Raw genomic sequence first — 20,538 nt, forward strand, 5'->3', positions numbered from 1 at the left:
CAACTGCCATGACCCCACTGTACTCTACGCAACCTCTTACTCAAGAGGGACCCCATGTCATGCACAGATGTAGTTTACCAGATCCCCAGGCAATCATGTGACAAGACCTATATTGGTGAGACTGGTAGACAATTAAAGACCAGGTTATCTGAACACATGGGAGCTGTAAAGAAGGCATCTATACAAAAATCACCAGATCTAACAGAAAACAATCAGAAACTGAACAAACCAGATCAGCTATCTCTGACCACGTTTCTAGGGACAATCATGTAATTAACTGGGAGGTGGCCAACATCATTGATAAGAAACAAACAAGACAAGATGAATCAAAGAAGCAATCTGGATCCGAAAGAACAGCGGCAAACTCCTAAACAGTGATGAAAGGCCTATCAACTTTCACATGTGTACGATCCTTTGTTGCATAAGAACTTTGACACAGGAATCGATGCTGCTCCAAGTTCTTGAGTTGCTGGTTCAATATCACACGACACAGCACTTCAAAACAGCAACACTGCTGATGAAGTCAACCGATGGTTGATGAAATGTTCAGAAAAACGTAAGTTTTGACTGGTCTTGACCAGATGAAATTCTTTATGTCATGGTTTTGTATAATATTATAGTATGTCATGATGCGCTACTTTGATTTTATCTTTTTTGGTGCAAATATGGAATGCAGCATCTCGGTCTCTCTTCTAGTCTTCTTGTGGAAGTGAGCGATTGCGGTTTTGTGTTCCATTTTCGTCAAACATTTTTCGTGTGTCTGAAATTTTTTTTATGGTACATTGCTGGTAGTAAATTAGTGTGCGTAAACAGATGTTTTAAAAGGTATTTTTATGGGTTTAAGTTGTAATGATTATGGAATGCAGCATCTCGGTCTCTCTTCTAGTCTTCTTGTGGAAGTGGGCGATTGCATTTTTGTGTTCCATTTTCGTCAAACATTTTTTGTGTGTCTGAATTTTTTTATATGGTACATTGCTGGTAGTAAATTAGTGTGCGTAAACAGATGTTTTAAAAGGTATTTTTAAAATGGGGTTAATGTAATGATTCATTAAGTGTTTTTATAGACTGTTTGTAATATTTTGAATTGGTATACTTTTTAATTTGTCAGGCTATGTATCTTGATCACGGATCTTTTTGGTATATTGATTTATTTTGTACAGCTTTTTAAAGCTGTGTTTATAGCGCTTTATAAATGTATTTCATTTATTAATATTATTATTATTATTATTATTATTATTATTATTATTATTATTATTATTATTATTATTATTATTATTATTAGTAGTAGTAGTAGTAGTAGTAGTAGTAGTAGTAGTAGTAGTAGTAGTAGTAGTATTAGTATTATTATTATTTATTAAAAGCTGCTACTATACGAGCACCTGATAACACATTAATATTTCTATTACAAGATGAATTTTGTGAAATGATATAATTTTGTATTATAAAAATATTGATGACAATCAGACTGATTTATGAAGCTAAAGAGATCCTAAAATAGTACCCCAAAAAAAAAAAAAAAACACCCCACGCAAATAACAATGAAATGAAATTCTTCTTTTGAATTGAAAATCTGATAAATTATGAAAATACCCTGGTATGGCTTAATGAAGATTTGTAATTGAATTTTGGTTCAAAATTCTGTTAGCCTTAATAAAATGGAATAATTTGCAAAAACAATTGGAGCCGCTATTTTCTAGAACGGATTAATATAGGTAGACCCGACAGTGGAAAATGGACGTTGAGAGTTATTATTGTCGGAACAGTCATACATATATTAATACTAGTGGCTGTATGTAGTAAAAATTTCGAAATAAAATCATACTTATAGTAAACATACATTATACATGTATTCAACAGTGCACATATTTACGAGTGTATTCAAAGCAATCTGTCATCAAATACAGTCAGTTGTACTTTGTTCACATGAAAACGAAATATGCCGCCTCAGAGTCCAGATGTTCTTACGATTCATTAAGGATTCAAGGCCAAAAACACCTTTTACCCAAATTCACTTCAGAGCGCACAACAAAACACGCTGTTTGATTAAGTTAACAATATCTGAATCTTGAAAAGTAAAATATGATTTAACAATAAATTTGCAAGTGAACATAAATACCGTACATAAGATCACTGACAATCACTAAAATACACTGTTTAGGAATGTTACTTATCCGGCAGTCTTCTTCTTGTTGATTACAATGTTATGTTGTACTCAATGACTGATGTATATCCTGATTCGAGGATTTCCTGCGAAGATCACTGTTCAGCAAAATCCACTAAAGACTTGAATTTATATATCCTTTGCGTATAAAATCCTCGCACATTCTCCAAAATAGTGCTGCTTTCACCAATCACTCACTTTCTTCAGGACACAGGCCACAAATAAAACGTTGCTCCACCTGTTCCCATTTACATTGACAGACGTATTGTTTCATAAACTAGACTTCAGCAAGTCGACAGAAAAATATATTCCCCTTTCGATGTATTGCTATAATTATAACACATTATTGGCCACCCATGGCTCACATGGGTACTTCTTTAAAGGCACATAAACTATTGACACATTGACCTTCATCAATTTTCTAACACAGAGAAAATGTCTCTCTCACTCTTACATACTGGCGCGCAAAAATTGGCGATTTTAGGGCTGAAATTGTCAAATATAAGGTTAATTTGGCCAGAAACCCACATACAGGTCTCAACATTGGGGGAGGGGATGATTGTATGGACCATTCCCCCTGGCAAAATATTGGGGGGGGGGATTTATCAGGAGTCCTAATGAAGCTAGGTACTCTAATGCTACCCGATTCTGCTTCTTTCTTCTTCTTCTGGCAACAAACTTCAAAGTGCTTCTCCTCCTACATGTTACACCCTACAATTACGTAACTTGCACATATGTATCGGCTATATCCAGTGCCTATAGGCTCTAAACAGAATTGGGGTCAAAGATCATTAAGGGGCATTTTTGGTATTTAACCAAATACCTCCAAAATACTTCTTCTGCCACAATGATGTCATTTGCATATATGCATCGGCTATACCACATGCCTATAACTTGCATACAGAATTGGGGTCAAAGGTCATTAAGGGGGTAAAATCTTACAATTGCATTATCGGGACATGTGTAAGGGGTATGGGGCTCAAACACGGTGACAACAAATCTCATGACCAGGGGGAATATGTTGCAGGGGTCAGGTCAAAGGTCACGCAGAGGTCAAGTTTTAGAAATACATTTCCTGGACATCTGTAAGGGTTACGGAGCTCAAACTTGTTATTTTTATTTCCTTTTATTACATGGGAACCAGGGACAAAGGGTAAATAATTTACCGCTATGCCATGCTGCCTTATCATATTAATAGCATTACTTAATTGTCTATTCGGAGTCAGCGTCTAATTCATTCACAAAAAGTACTCTGAATGTTGAATGTACTTTCTGATTTTTCATTAGTCTAAAAATACCTGACACAGTTAAATATTGAAATTTTGGTTGATACAAAAAACCATTCATGACATGTGAAAGTATTGTTATCAGTGTTTGCATGTGTCTGTTTTTACCGGTGTAATGTAAACAGAAATCATGAGAGTTTACTACTTTTCTCACTAGCTTTTAAAATTGAAGCCGTCTGTACTGCAAACACGAAGGAAAAAAAATAAAAATCAACGTTGTGATTTCACTACATGTGCGCTGATGTCGTAAAACAGTTGCGCTCGAATGTCCAATCATATGGCCGCTTAGAGTGTGTGTACTGCCACCCAGTAGGAGTAGATCAACTTACCCACGCTCTGACTTAACGCCTGCCATCAGAGCCAGCATATTCAACACTAACACACAACGGTACACACAAACTATCACTTGTGTGACACAAGCACCAGAGGAAATCCGGACGGTGATGTTACGTTTCACGGTGCTCTTTCCGCTATCACGACTTTCTAATTGACGTTTGTGTCACGGAACGGTGTTAGAAGCATTCAGCAAAAGCAACTTGGTAGTGCCGCCAGGTATGTAAAGGCATCTCCTAGCATTCTCACCACTGGGTTAACTGATATATGTGATGCAATTATCTGGACATAAGGTATAATTTGCTATAGATTGCACTCTGCTGACTGCATTTTTTCTTTAGAGGAGGAATTCATCTTTGCTATCAGGCAAGTCATTAACTTTTAAATTGTATTATTTGTTTTCCATATATTTATTTATTACGATTGCAACAATATGCACAGAATGCGGAGTCAATTCAAATGTGTCCAAATCAGGTAAATTAGTATTTGTGAATACTAACCAGATTTAAAAATAGTCACTTGAAATTTGTAACAATCTTGACTTTTATAAATCATGGTCTTAATATGGACAGGATTTGTAATAAAAATCAAAAATTGACTAATCAATAGACAACCGAATGCTGTATGTCAGGAACACATGTCAGCAAGTTTCCAGTAATTAACCACCTGTGACAAATATTTAATTAATGGGAGATGTTAATATCCCTTGTTTTTATATTGGACTGCAAATACTGGGTAATATGTGCAAATATTGCGATATTATGCATTTTTTATAGTTAAGCCCAAACCAATAAAACAAGAGAATTTTACCACTTTATCCACCAAATCACAAATAACACTGAATGTGTGTTGAATTGAGATTACCAAACAATGTCATTGGCCAAACGTTCGGTTTAGTTTGGAAACGAAATGAAGACGATGTAAAACATGAACGTGATTGATGACAGGAGCACCGGGTAATGGTATAAAACATTACAGTGTATGTTATACTAGCTGTTTCTGATGAAAACAAACGATTAGTTAATTCTTAAAAAAATATATTGATTTAAAAGGGATGTTACCAGCTCGACAGCCTAATCATTAACTTTAATCCTTTAAAAATAAGAAAATTGGCATCCTAAGCCTAGTAAAATTTGTTTTTCGTTTAGTTGTTATGATTGTAGGTTGGTAAAGCGCGTTTTGTTCTTCTAATATCAAAACCTTGTGAATCTGATTATAGCTCAATGCGTAGCAGCAATTATCATTTTGTTAGTTTAATCATAATTACCAAAATAAATTTTGTTTATAATACAAATAAGTGAAACAAAAGACACGAGTCGTGAATCATTTATTAGCATTTAGTTGATATGCTTATCTTGGGGGATAAAGGTGAATCTACACGATTGTAATATACTCGATTAACTAACATACCCTGCAAAGATCAAAACCTTAGGTGCTGTAGTTGTCTAAATAATGATAGATATATTAGTCGAACGCGAACGCTATATACGTACACGGCGTGCAAGAAAAGTCATAACATATCAAAAGGACCGACGTCAGTCATGTTCGACGGAGTGGCTCTCATTGGCGACATGTACATGTGCACTGGAATTAAGCAGCGATTTTCTTTGTATTGCCTCATTTGTTCGGGCCAAAATTAAGAGGGGACATATCTGACAGTGAAAACTAACATTTTGTGGGAAAAAAATACAAATCAAATTTTTTTATTGAAATGTTACAATGTTACTTTCATGTGCAACAATGTGGTACTTTTATGCTATGCTATGCATTGTGTCTGGGCAGGAATGCGAAACACAACACTCTCACTACGTCTTGTAATACAACGCACTTCCGATATATGACGCATATTTACGCATACGACGTAACACTCGCACTGTTCATACGTCGATTGGCGCCGTGTATGCAGTTCACAATGATTTGGGAGAAGAGAGTACTATTACCTTAATGCGACCCAAAAACTGTGCTCTATCAAGACATTGTCTCTGTACTTCTTTAAGGCATTACGTCTTTTACCTTCATTTTTGTAACCAAGCTACATTTTACTAAAATAATAAGTGATCTATTAATATTATTAAGAAGGAAGAGCTAGGAATCAAAATTATTATTGATGGTGACGCTTGGAATGATTAAACTGTTGGTGATCAATCTTTTGAATTAATATGACAATTATCTTTATACAGTATGTTCAGGTACAATCTTTTGGTATGGCTATGTTAATATAGTATTCTAATCTTCTAATCTTCAAGTTTAACAGTTAATCTTTATTTCTTTTTGATATGGTACTAATTTAGCCGATATCTGTGTTTGTTAGAGTAAATCTTTTTCTGTATTCCGATATAAGTACTTTAAAGTTTCGTTCGTGTAATGTGACAATTATTGGTCTCGGCTTTCCTCCCTTTGGTTTCCACAAGCGGTGACATTATGTCTACATATGCATGTCTATATCCCCATTTTTCTGCAGACAAGTAACTTGATTTCTTGATCTATGCCTATTCAAGAAGACAGTTCATAATGAAATATTTTAAAAAGTAGTCAATGACTATTAAAATTTCTATCTTTCATTTCAGAGATTGCAGAATTACCTTAAATGAGTTTTAAATATTTAATTAAATTTTAATTATCATTCCAATAGTTTTGATAAATTTCAGAACCCATTTTCCTATCTGTCTTTACAGTATTGTCTTTCAATCATCATTCACTACAAAATTTTAAAACTTTATTCTGTTCTTAAATACTTCCTTCATTAACCCCAACGAATGAGGGGGTGGGTAGATGCAGCACCTGTTCTCCGGATATTGTTTCTGTTACTGTAAAGCGCTCAAACAAACCGCCAATCAGCCCCATGTCCGATGATCGTTTGCACTCATTGGAGCGACAAAATAAAATAAATACCGTGTCGTGTCCCTGGTGTGTGGTAAGCCGTCCAACTTCGACAATAGGTGGATGTTGAGTACAAGGTACAATTTTCGTCCATTACATCATTAATTTCTCTGGACCTTTCAAAGTATCATTATACGTAGGTATTATTTTACTTTGAAAAATCAATATAATGTGGGTTGTAGTGGTAGTTTTTATGCCCTCTAGTAACATAGCCCATATCCTGCCCAGGACAATATGCATGAGGTGTCACTGGAATTAGAACAAATAATAACACACTATAACAGTGACAAGACAGACAGCGACCTATAAAGAATATGACATGTTAATCAATGTTGGAGGCGTTTGTCCGTTTGGACAAACACTGAAAGCAACCATTGATTGAAGATTAAGGTTTTAATGATAACTGGTATTTTATTCCCCGTTTTCATTTTTCCACACGCTTTCACGGGGATTACAGCGATAGTACCTTTCAAAGTAAACTTTAAAATCATCGTTGTTTATCCTTTCTTTTAAAATACATGCCATAAATAGACTATCCATCTGACAGTCATGTTGTGTCTATAGTTGTGGATTTATTGAGCTGACGCTGGCTGATGTAGATTTACACAGTGATTATAGTGATAAGCGAGAAAAACACGTCCCTATAAAAGATTGATGACCATGATGACTTATAACATGTATACAAGTAAAACATGAATTCGCTCGACCACTATTGCAACATGCATGATCTGAAACGTTTTGTTGGTGTTTAAGATTTTGCTATATGTGACGTGTCATGTCAAAATGAGACACTTTTGGGCAGGATCGTAAATGGAGAAATAGCCAAAAATCTGCCTGGTGTGATTTTTTCACAATTTGGGTTTGTTGCGAATTTGTGATGTTATTAATGTTAAAAATATTGTCTGATAGTTTCAGACCGGAATATAACTGGCATCTTACATTTTTCGAGACATTTTTCAAAGTAATCCCTAGTCTCAACATTGTCAATAATATTTTCAAAAAGGCCGATATCTCAATTTCTAATTTTATAATACCATATTAACTTACGAACTCAATATCTTCGCTTAGGAATGTCCGATTCCATTGGGAAAAACAGCGTTGTGGAGCAAAATATCTTTATATTTAAGTAAAAATCTCAAAATTGATAACCTGCCCAAAAGTGTCTCCTTTTGACATGACACGTCACATATATCACGATTATCATTTAGTGTTTTTTCTTGTTTTGATTGCCGATGTAAACATTGTTATCATTGATTAATATGAATTTGTATAATAATAATACGTAGTTATCTAAACTCCTCAACAAACGTTTGGAAAGTTTTTTCAAGCATCTGTATCTCAAATTATCTGTGACATATTCATATTGTGTTGCATATCAATGGATAGCTACAATACTCCCCTTTACAATGACACCCCATTTGAAACAATAACATTCTTCACGGCTGAGTACACGTCTTGTGAATGTAGTGGGGTCTCAAAAAGAATTTGCCAAATTGACCATTATTCTGTGCAGCAATCTTCACAATCTGGGTTTGTAAAAAGCTGTAAAACGCAATGTTCCTCTCGTTTTAACTTGTGTAAGGCATTATTTGTGATTATTAATAAAAGTAACTGTCAAGAGAAAGGCAAACGTGCATAATTGCTTGTTTGTAGAAATTGAAGGCAAAACATCTTTTGCGCAAAAACTTCCAGACAGGCACGTAAACTAAATCATTATTTACTTGCCGTATTGCCGGAGGATTATGACACATTTCACTTGAAAAGTCGTTTAACAGCACCATATTATTATGTTACCATACTAAATAAGATGCAGTAATACAGGAGACAATGTACAAGCTGGAATAATGAAATCCAATTAAGCAACAAAATGAGTCTTTTGTTCAGAAATTCAAAAATTTATCTTTTAATCTCATTAGGCTATTTCCATAGCTTTATTAATAGTATAGAAGCCATTTTATGGCTACATATGGTCATGTGCAACAGTTTGGACAAAGATGCCAGCTATGTTAGAGTCTACTCTATCTGTTTAACCCAGCTGTCAATTCTGACAATTCTGAGCTGAGATATTTTTGTTGAAAAATGTGTTTTTGTGCCCTTTTTCCTTCAATTGCCTGCAAGCTTACTTTTTGTCTAAATAATAGAGGGCATATATTTATCTGTGTGTAGATACATTTTAACAACATAAGAAGCTTTATCAAAAATGTTGTGGCCTCTCCACTATTAGCTGAAAACCCACCAAAATCCAGAAACGTTTTAGTGTTACTTAGAATAAGCAAATAAAAAGGAAGTTGACAGCTATCATTGACTTTATAAGAAAATCAAAAATCAAAACAACAGAACACTAAATAATTATTGTTACATGTAAGCTTCCACAAAGGAACCAAACTGAAAGTGCTTACTCTCTAAGAATATTTTCTTTCAACAAGAATTTTCGCAATAACCGAATTTAATATACATAGATTAGTAAAATGCACTGCGTTAAAACACAGTATGTTTGTTACTTTTTATGGTCATGAGTATTAACCTCTGAAGTTGGGACTACCATTCATTACATTTAGGGGCCATATATTATCAAGTCTTTTCTATTGAAGTGTCAAATAACAGCAAAAGAAATAAAGAGTGCTGAAAAACAATTAATATAAACAGTAAAAAAAGATTAATTGTACTTAGTGTTAAGTAAACAAAATAATTAGTTTCAAGCTGGATATCTAGTAGATGGGAATCCTACACACTATACAATATCTAAAGATTAGCCTTCGTTTTGACAATATTACCAAATAAAGTATGCATTACACGTTGTACGAAAACCGGATACAAACATCCCCATACGAGTAATATAATTGAGTCTTAGAACAATTGATCAGAATAAGCCTGTGTTTTGCGTGATGCGCTACATGTGGATTTCACTTTAAATCTGTAAAATCGTAAGATTCATATTATGTGGATGCGATGATGAGTCGTTATCGCATAAAACCAATTTGGATGTAATTCAATATTCTTGATTATTCTGTAAGCGACTATATGCTGCAAAATTTTCAAAATTGGAGTGGAGTTTCCGGAGTAGTTTTTTTCTACTCCCGACTTACACTATTCTATCAATACACGCTGTATTCGAACCCAATGAATCCGGTGCGGGGGGTGGACTTCAAAAAATGTACGTTAATGTGCCACGCAGACGTTCGGATGATGACTTTCTCTTTTTTTATTTGCGAGAAATTGGCCGCATTTAATGATACTTATGCCAAAATGCGTCAAGGACGTAGCAACCGGGTGGACAGGCTGGACGATGTCCAGGGGCCCCGGGGGTTCAGGGGCCCCGAGCAAAGCGTAGGTTAGGGATAGGGCTGATTAAGGATATGTTAAAAGTTCCTTGTCCATGGGCCCCTGAAGCTCTTGCTACGCCCCTGAAATGCGCCCAATTGCTCGCATTTTGTCTTAACTGAACCCAACTTTCAATATACCAAAATCACTGACAGGGTAGGACCTACCAAAACCGTGGCACATCCCCGTACACCTTCAACGACGTCGCTCTCAGAATATCACAACGGGATACTGACGCGGACGATTTATATCGTCTGATTTAGATTCACCTAAATTTGTAGTTATAATTATTATATGCAAGCGCGGATAATAGGATACAAGGTTCAATTTGAAAGAAGCAGATGGGTCAAAATCATTCTGATAGGTGCTTCTTATATACTAAAATTGTGTTTAAGATTGCAGTGGTTTTAACATTTTTCCTTCTGGTTTTTTTTATCCTAATATGGCAAACTATTCTTTTTATTAAATGCTTTTACAAGCGAAGCAATATGATACCATTTTTTAAATCAAAATCAGATAATTTTTCATTTGTCCCCTTGTGGAGTCCAAATTTTAACATTTGACCTTTCCCCCTATAACTCAAGAAATGTACATCGGAGATAGGTCAAAGTATGAATCCTTATGACGAGAGCAATTTGGAATTTCACCCCTGCATAAGCGGCCATTTTGGATTTATGCAAATTCGGCACTGTTCCACTACTTTGATTTTGGGGGGCATTTGAAATGTTTTTGTGTGAGCTTTTGGGAGATGGACGCGTGCAAAATAGATTATGTTGCAATTAGTGGTGCGTAATTTTATTTTTAATTTGACTAGCCTATAAAGAGACAGAGGAAAGGGGTTTTATAGAAGTATTTCAATTTGATGTACTGTACTTGCAGAATATACCTGCGTATTTGTATTTTCAATGTAGCACCTAATAACTAGCCGTAATTAATCACATACAATGCCATCAAAATGCACAAAATAAATGCTTGATACTCCTCCATTTGCTCTATTGTAACCAAATTCAATTAAAAAAATAGATAAAACCTTATAAATTAATTTCATTTCAGCATGAATGCAGGGTGCGGGTTGAGCTCAACACTGTGAGTAAAATTAATAAACGTTAATTGAGGCAAGGACATCAGTGAATAGCAGCATAAATGCTCCAAATTTTTACTGTCAATTTTTATTTACCTCCGCTCTAAAGATGATCTCTTACTTCTCATGAGCTGAATATTTCCTTTGTTCGACAGCCAGAAATGGCAATTAGACGGGTCATATCTAATGTTAAGGAGTAATCATTGGCCAGATTTTTTTGTTTACAAGTAATTGCAGCTTTCTTGCTCTACATTATAAATATATATTTATAACAACAGTCACAATGACTTAAAATAGCAATGATCTGAAAAAGCGACAGTGATAAAACCCACTAATAATGACATATTTTAGCAACAAATTTAGAAACCATGTTAATGGATCTAGGCTACAGGGTTCTAGAATAATATATAATTATCTTTAACTGGAAAGGGTTCCTCTCCGGGCCTCTGGAGTCCTATTCGTTAATGCAGGTCCTCTCAACATTTGCTGGGATACTCAATCAACAATCACCTGCTGAAGTTCAGGTTTCAGCTAATACGTAAAAACAGCTAAATACATAGTAGCTGGACAGACAGACACGGCTTATTTATTCAAATAGTACTTTTAACTACTATTTGTCGTAGAAGTGATGATGTAACAGGATTAACTACCATAGCAATAGGTTAAAACATTTTTTGAATGTATCGCCCTCTGCATTGATGTCAAAGAACATTGATAAAGACATGGATCGTAATTCTAATCATAAGAAAATTATTATCATACTGTGACTCGCACCTGTAAGTTTAGTATCTTTGAAAAGAGCGGTATTGTATTCAATTTATGATCGCAGACAGGTGACGAGTGCAGCCTGCTTGTAGTGCAGGGCGATATATTCACAACTGGTATTATCCTATTGCTATGGTAGTTAATCCTATAAAAATCATCACTTCTACAGCGAATTCGCATTTAAGAATGCCGGTACAAAAATACACCTGGGTGGAGAAGAGTAATCAAGATAAAGTGCCTTACTGAAGGGCACAACACGATGGCGTCGCTGGGGCTCGAACCCGCAACCTTCTGATTATGTGTCTTAGCACGTTCCTCTTGGCCACCGTGCTCCCTTGTATGATATGACATGACATATTAAACAAACGAGACAAATGAAAGAGGTTTTATAGTATGTTTTATCTATTTAAGGGCATACTACACCCATATATTGGTTTGATTGGTCTAAAAAATTATTTTTTCATTTATAGCTAGGCGATATATGCACGGATCATGTGAAATAAAAAAAAAATAAAAAAAAATAAGAAAAAAAATGCTTTTACACATTGTAGTAAGTCATTTTAGCCCTATATATTTTTTGTTTACTGTGTATCCTAGTAACTCAGATCTGTGTTTCATAACAAACTATAATTTATTCTTTTCAACATGTTCAAGTAGGGTACATGAATAGAATACATTAAATCCTTTGTTATACTCTCTATAGAAAATCTATAGTGGTGCATGCAAAATATATAACACTGAATAAATTAAATAAACACTTACACAATGCATGAATAGTCATTAGTCAATTTAATTATATAATGTGTTGTTAGGAGAAGAAAAGGCTATTAGGTCACCGTATGTCAGGTTATAGGTCAATTGGTTCAGGACTTCAGGTCAAATTTAAGCATCAATTTTGAATACACATGTAAGAGTCTGTGATATCATAATGAGGAATAATTTTGATATTCTGTCTTTAACTGGATATATATCGAGAAGTGCAAGGTGGATATACTAATATACCTTGGGATGTAAATGGTGAGTACAATTTAGAATGCCTGGTTGACATGGATTTCACAAATAAATATAAAATAGTTACCAAAATCACAAAAGCTAAGCTTACGGAAAACTACCCAATATGGTGGTATAGGTGACAAGAAATACAATTGTTTTCAACATTGCTGCAGTATGGTTGTGGTAACCTGTTACCTGGGGCTTAATTATGTTTCAGTGAAATAATGTCGCAAGTTAAAAAAATACAAAATATAGCTCAACATTGAAAATAGAAGCATTTTAACCAGTTCCTTTTTGATAGTTGTGGAGCACCAAGTTCATGAAGTCATAAAAGAAATCAGGAACCACTTATTCCCATTTTACATATCAACTTTATTTCCCTAACGTGTTAGCAACACATATATATATCCAAAATTTTAACGAAATCCGTTGATAGTAAGCTTTCCAAAATGAAGTGAATTTAAATCATGATGTACCACCTTTTGGCTTCTACTTTTAAAAGCATGTAAGCTACGTTGATACCGATGCCACCAATAAAACGAGAAGATTTGCCCTTCATTTTGCATACCACTTTGTCCAAATTTTTTTGTAATTTCTTCACAAAATGCAAAAAATGCAAAAAAAAAAATCAATGGGTGTAGTACCCCCTTAAAGCATTTCAATTTGATGTACTGGTAGAATATATATAGAAAGATTGTTTTCTTCACATTCATTTTGAATCTAAAATTATTTATTTTCATGTGAATATGTATACAGTCGGTCATTTCAAATGTTTAGTTTTAGTTTTGGTTTTGGTTTTGGTCACGTGGTTTCCTATTATCCTGCCTAACCACTTGACTCACAAGATATCGAACTCTTTGTTTCCACCTTTTGTTAAAAACTGAACATTTGTATCAGACAGATTCGGTTTTCGTTTCAGTTTCTTATAAGTGGTGTGAAGAAGAAAATTATTTGGTTTGAAGTTACCTGATCTAAGTATACAAAAGAAATGTTTAAATTTCGCAGTGCAATATTCACGAGCAGAGAAGTCGAACAAAGTAGTATACATTTGAAAGCATTGATTTAGTTTGAAAGCATTGATTTGAGACTACGAAATAGCCATAGCTTATTTCACTGTGAAAATATATATACCATCGAAATATTTCCACCGACATTACAATAGACACTTGACAGATTATATACTCGAGTGATATAATAGACACTTCAGTGATATAAACACTATTATTCACAACTCTATTTATGTGCATGTCGCATGACGGAAGATCAATATGATAGAAAGCTGGTTTAAATTGACTTTTATTCAACTTATTTATTAATTTGGGTATCGCATGATGTGATAGGCCTAGACTTAGAGTAGAAAGACGGAGAAAAGAGAGAAGAGATCCGACAGGGAAAGAGGGTGGGGGGGGGGGGGGGGTTAAGGGTAAGGGTAAGGGAGAAAGAGAAACAGAGGGGAGAGAGCATTGGAAGTGGGAAGGGAAGGAGGGGGAGAGGAGAGCTCAAGAGTGGAGTGGAATAATAGGGAAGAGTCTATATCGAGTGTGGGGAGGGGGAGGGAGGAGGTTATATAGGTGGCGGAGGGAGCATAGGTAAGAGGTATGGGTTGTGCTTTCCGGGGAATAAACTAATTCATAATCAAATCATCTACATGATCATGCATCGTTTATATTTCAGACAAATACACAAAACATCCCCCACCCCCTCAATATATGCACATGATTTCTACATGTAGGCCTCGTAGAACTCGGATGTAATTATAAGGTGACACGAAAGTGTGCCACCTACGGCAGAGAGCATCAACTGTCGCCTGCGTAGATAGATATCCGATAATGAAAATGTTAGCACAATAGGCTATTATATACGTATGGTTATTATAGGCCATTATACTTTTGGTTAAATATACACTCTTGTGTCCTCCCAGCACAATAGTGTTATGATTGCAGACCAGTTCATTTCCACTTTTTAATCCCTTGATTTTTGGTTTCTGAACAAAAGAGAAACCCAAACTAATGATTTGAAATGAGGGATTAATTGTACTGGGAAATACATTTTGTGCAATTTTTTTCTGTAACGGGGCCAATAGAGCTAAAAACGCACCTTGGCTCGGGAAAAAATAATTGCGTCCAACGTCGAGGCAGTGTTGCCGTCATATTGTCTGTTTTGTTTACGCTATTGCCGGGCGCTATTGGCTGTTGCCACATTGAATAATGTCGGCCACCATCGTCTGGAATATACCGGCGTATTTGTATTTTCAAAGTAGCAACTAGTAACTAGCCGTAATTAATCATATACAATGCCATCAAAATACACAAAATAAATGCTTAATACTCATCCAATTGCTCTATTGTAACCAAATTCAATAAAAAAATAGATAAAACCTTATAAATTAATTACATCTCAGCATTAATGCAGGGTGAGGATTGAGCTCAACACTGTGAGTAAAATTAATCAACGTTAATAGAATAGAGGCAATGCCATCAGTGAATAGCTGGCATTAATGATCCCACTTTTTACTGTCAATTTTTATTTACCTCCGCTCTAAAGATGATCTCTTACTTCTCATGAGCTGAATATTTTCTTCGGTCGACAGCCAGAAATGGCAATTCGACGGGTCATATCTAATGTTAAGGATTAATCATTGGCCAGATTTTTTTTTGTAAGGAAATGCAGCTTTCTTGCTCTTCAATATGAAATGTGTAAATATATATATAAATTGTTTACAGGATTCACAACATGTAAGTTCCCCCAACCCAAGACATTTTGGACCCATCGGAATATTGGATGGATGAAACGCATAACCGGACAGATAGAAAGACTTGCGCACACACACCGCTCATTATTTTATTTTCATAATATAAGTTATATAGACATACTATATTAGAAGTGAATTATTAAAATCAGACAAAATAAACCCTTGTGTTATTCTGAAAGTGAACGGTTGATAAATCAAATATTGTTTTATGAAAATAACCTTTTCTTCAGTACTTTAGATGTGGGTTGCAATTATATAAGAGCAGCCAACGCCAACGAATGAGATAAATAGAAAAAACACTCCAGATAACAAGTATCATTATTGAGCGCCTTTTGATAGGGAAAAAAACTCAAATTGCGCCATATTTACTCGCGTAAGTTATACCGAGTATCTATCTTTCAGTCCTTAAAAAATATGGATTCTCGAATTTCATCAACAATTGAGCACTCGACTGTCCAAATGGAAGAATGCCCGTTTCTGCTTGCACATTGTTGTACAGGTAATGTTATCTGATTGGAGGAAAATATTAAATGTTTTCCCCAAATCATATCAATTTGTAAGCGCTCTTTAACAAAGTCATAGTTCATTGAATTTACAACCGCATGACAAAACAGGCGAAATTAGTAACTTTTTGCACAAGATTTGCAATTTAAAGAGAATTGGCCATTGCTCATTGGAATGAAACTAGTATGGACAATATAAGTGTGCTCTACGACATACAATTTAAAAAATATTGTAAGGAACGCTTGAGGTTTTAACTTTAAAACCTACAGTTTGGTCAAAAATGTGCTTGGATAGGTCGTTTACAATCAATTATCCACATTCACCTTGCTATAAACATTGAATTGCGTTATCTGTTGACCTAATGAAAAGACAAAAAACAATCAAAGATTCCTATTTTCCACTAGCTCTCACACAGCTCGTATGGTGCTAAGCTCTCAATCGTATAGTATAATCACTGCGTGGAGACTAGACTCGCTGTGCTTGGAAATATCTGTATACTCCAGGTGGAAACTGTGCGTAGATGCATTTATAAGAGAATCGTTTTTGTAGCCAAACCTTTTTATATGCATTGAAATTTGACAGGGGGATTTTTATCACGTTTGAGCATGAAAGACAATAATAGTGAATAAATGTCTCATTAAAAGAACCTAAAATTTGGTATTTTGCCCGAATCATTGAGATTTTAAAGGATTTTTTTAAACACGTATGAGCAAGAAAGACACTAATAGTGAATATAACGTCTCGTTAAAAAAAACCCCTAAAATTTGGTTTGATTAAAATATTTAAAGGGTGTTGATACTTGCATGTGTTAGGGTTTTAGTTGTAGAATGTTTATAGTTCAACTCTACTTATTATCATTAGAAAACGAGGACGAGGTTAATGTTCATCAACATCATAATAATAATAATAATAATAATAATAATAATAATAATAACCCGCTTATATAGCGCTTTCAGTCCGAAGACCTCAAAGCGCTTAACAAAACAACAACAAAATGTAAAACGTCTACAGATCTCCAAGCAACAGCAGAAACAGAACGAGCAACCGGAGAGCTGGTTGATGGAGATCTGTAGACGACAACAAAATATCTTAAACTACAACAAAATATAGCACCAACATAATTAAGCATAGGCATCAAAATCAATTACAAAATATTGCACAAAATAGGTACTACAAAAGTCTACAAACCTCCAAAGAACACATAAACTAGAGCCCAAAACCAAAAAGGCAGGTTCATGGAGATCTATAGACAGCAATAAATACCAACTATCTTAAACTACAGCATATTATAAAACAACATTCAAGCAAAACATCATAAGTCCTAAACGAGAAAGTCAGAAACACACGAACAAAAGATGATTAGATTTTCCAGCCGTGAATATTGAGTTTGAAGAGATGAGTTTTGAGGACACGTTTGAATGAGTCAACAGAGTTAGATTTCTTGATATGGTCGGGAAGATTGTTCCACAGTGAAGGAGCAGCGCGGCAGAATGCTCTTGAGCCATATGATACCGTAGACCAGTTCTTAGTTGGTGGTTGCAGAAGATTCTGCGTACTTGATCTGAGTCCACGGTGACCAGGAGAGTAAGTTGTCAGAAGCTCAGTGAGATAAGCAGGTGCCAGACCGTTCAGCGCTTTAAATGTCAACATTTGGTGATGTAATTATCGACTGCTCAGTGCCAGAAGTGGGTAAGAACAATAGCAGCCATATGTAACTGCCATGTGTAGATGAGTACAATATACTGTGGGTAATTTGCCAAATGTTCACATGGCTGCTATTGCACTTGCCCACTTCTGGCACTGAGCAGTCGTTCTATAAAAACAGTTTAAGTGGTCTCTTATAAGATTGATGTCATGATTCATGAATTAGCGCTATCAATAATATTACGTCAGGGGTTCGTTCTGGTATAAGATTACAGACCCTGAGTGATCCTTTTAGTAAAGAATGTTCTTCTTTGTCAGGACGAATCTTTGCATTGACTTTCATATTCACAAAGAGGCAAAAATCAGACGTTTGATTTTTATGGATTTGCAATAAATTTGAGTTACCCTGGTTATAGAGAAAATCAAAAATTATTTGATATCAGAAGGACATTCCTCGTATTCGATAATATGTTTGATGTACTATCAGGTCCCACACAAAGCACTATGCAAACGTTGCTATCCGATTCCTTAATTATGGCTGTGCTTTTCTGCATGTAGTGTTTATGAACCAAGTAAATGTCTTTATATGACTGGATTTTCACGATCTGATTATTTTTAGTTGGCTTAAATCAGTTATGTCAATCTCAACTAAGACTATGATGTTTGAAAAGGTTATTATCGTACATCAGCCTTTAAGTTTTCAAACGTTTTTCTTAATTTCATTAGATAATTGTGATACCAGAAGAATATGTACCAACATTAGCCGCGTGATATGTAGGCATTCTTCCCAGGTATCACGGAACAGAGCCTGTGGAATACTGAATGATTCGTAGATAAGACAAGACATATTTAAATAATTTATTGAATAAAAAGTCACCTTTTTTCGAATAACTAATGATATAAATCAGCATGATCTGGAATAGTAAATAGTATAAAGAGTTTTACAAGAACACTCACCAAACATTTTGCATTAAAATGTAGGTAAGTGATCCAATTTTGTCCTAAGATTCGATAAGCTGGATATATTTGTTATGCACATTTTAATATCTCAAATTCCTACAAAATGCAGAAATTCAAAAAATAATTGATTTTCCGGTTTAGGTGTAAGGATACTATTGGAGCGCGATTGAATCCCCCAATTCATGAATCTATCAAGTTCAAACAGTTGTCAAAACAGCCTTCTTACAAGAGGGAAACACCTCTTATCAAAAGAATCACTTTAATGTTACAACCATTCATTGATAGCATTATTATTCATCATGTTCAGTCCAATGTTTAAAATAATTGATAGTTCTTGTTCAAGCGCCACAGGCCACCTGAGTATTCAAAAGGATGGTACTGTATCAGAGCGTACCAACCTCAAATAAAAGTATATATTTAAGTGTAGTTAAATGTAAATTAACATGAGGTTTACGGGAGGACTGTTATCTTATAGGTGGGATTCGAAATTCTTTCAACTCGCTGCCTTCATAATGCCTAAAATCCAGCAGAAGTAGATTATTACCTGTTCTTTGAGAGCTTTGGTTCATTGTATAAAAGTACTTGCCTAATACTTAACTATCACACTCTTGATCCCAACTTCAAGACTTCAAATTTGAAATCAGGTTTCAGCTTTAAACTCAATCTCTGCCGTTCTTCCATTTCTATTCACCCACGTAGCTAGAACCGACGGCGCATTTATGCCACATTTATAAATACGTTCTTTTATTCATAATTTTATACCAAATACTGTGAATGGAGAAAAGGGAATTAAAGAACATTTCGCTGTGTTTTTTGTCTCCACCACATATCCACCACAACGCATTTTAATCATTAGAGCACAGGTGAGAATTTTGTAATATTTATGTTGTTAATAATTATTTTCTTAGCTCTTTCTTTCTTTTTATTTTAACGACAAATATAAATTAGGATCTAAAAAACTAATTTACTGATTAAGATTGAAAACCATAAAAAGGCACGCATGTGCAGCATTATTCATAATACAATATGAAAATAGAGATAATGCAAAATTAATGAATAAAATACAATGTAAATCATGATGATATAATGTTTGACATAGGAAAATCTTTTACATGTAGTCTTTTGAATGAGTCTTAAGAGTAGACGAGGTATTGTTGGTCGAAGCAACCTAAAAATCGATTTTCATTATCTAGATCAATATATTATTGAAATTAACACCTTGATGTTTTGCAAAAGTTCATTCTACAAATCGTATACTTTGCAAACTTGCTTAATTTATTGTTGTTGAAGAGTTATTTACATATTACAAAAGTTTTGTTGTTTCAGCCCTCTTTACAATGTAACTCAAGAACCGCAGCACCTATCAAAGTATATCTGTGATATTTTAATTCTTCTACACGCTCGCTATGAATTGAGCAATGCAGTTTTTGCCAAAGCTCAATACCATTCGTAAGATGCTGTGAACTACCAAATCACAACAGTTTAAAATAATTAATAACCTTAAGGTGTGTCACTGTGCCAGATGTTTTCAGGAGGAGAATTAACGTACTTGTTTTAGTTTGCATAATTAAGATATTATTCCCCGAAAGCAAACTTGCTCACAGATGTTCAACAGAGCCATCTGTCCTTTATATCGAGAAGCTGTGTATTCTTTTCCGCAGAGCTAGTCATTCCTCCGAAGATCGTAAAATCTTTCCAAGAAACTACCAATATGAATATTGTGATTGACCCATAAAGTTCCTTAAACCGTATACATTATCTCACATATTATTTTTTAATTTGAAAATTAATGTACAGCACTTTGGCACACCTACTTAGAAGCACGAAAGTAAAAATTAGGATGTTTGCAAAAAGTAAT

General features: G+C 34.7%; 1 protein-coding gene across 2 annotated transcripts in view; it reads left to right on the forward strand.

Moving 5' to 3' along the window:
* The first annotated feature begins 3,834 nt into the window (after window positions 1-3,834).
* The window catches only part of LOC140171505 (gonadotropin-releasing hormone receptor-like), a 137,050-nt gene continuing 120,346 nt past the window's right edge, over window positions 3,835-20,538 (forward strand). The window contains exon 1 of one of the 2 annotated variants that reach the window (XM_072194774.1): window positions 3,835-4,146. The gene's annotated coding sequence lies outside the window, so the exon portion shown is untranslated. The remainder of the gene's footprint in view (window positions 4,147-20,538) is intronic. The other variant, XM_072194775.1, reaches the window with a different exon arrangement.

The sequence above is a fragment of the Amphiura filiformis genome, chromosome 15, assembly GCF_039555335.1.
Source record: "Amphiura filiformis chromosome 15, Afil_fr2py, whole genome shotgun sequence".
Lineage (NCBI taxonomy): Eukaryota > Metazoa > Echinodermata > Ophiuroidea > Amphilepidida > Amphiuridae > Amphiura > Amphiura filiformis.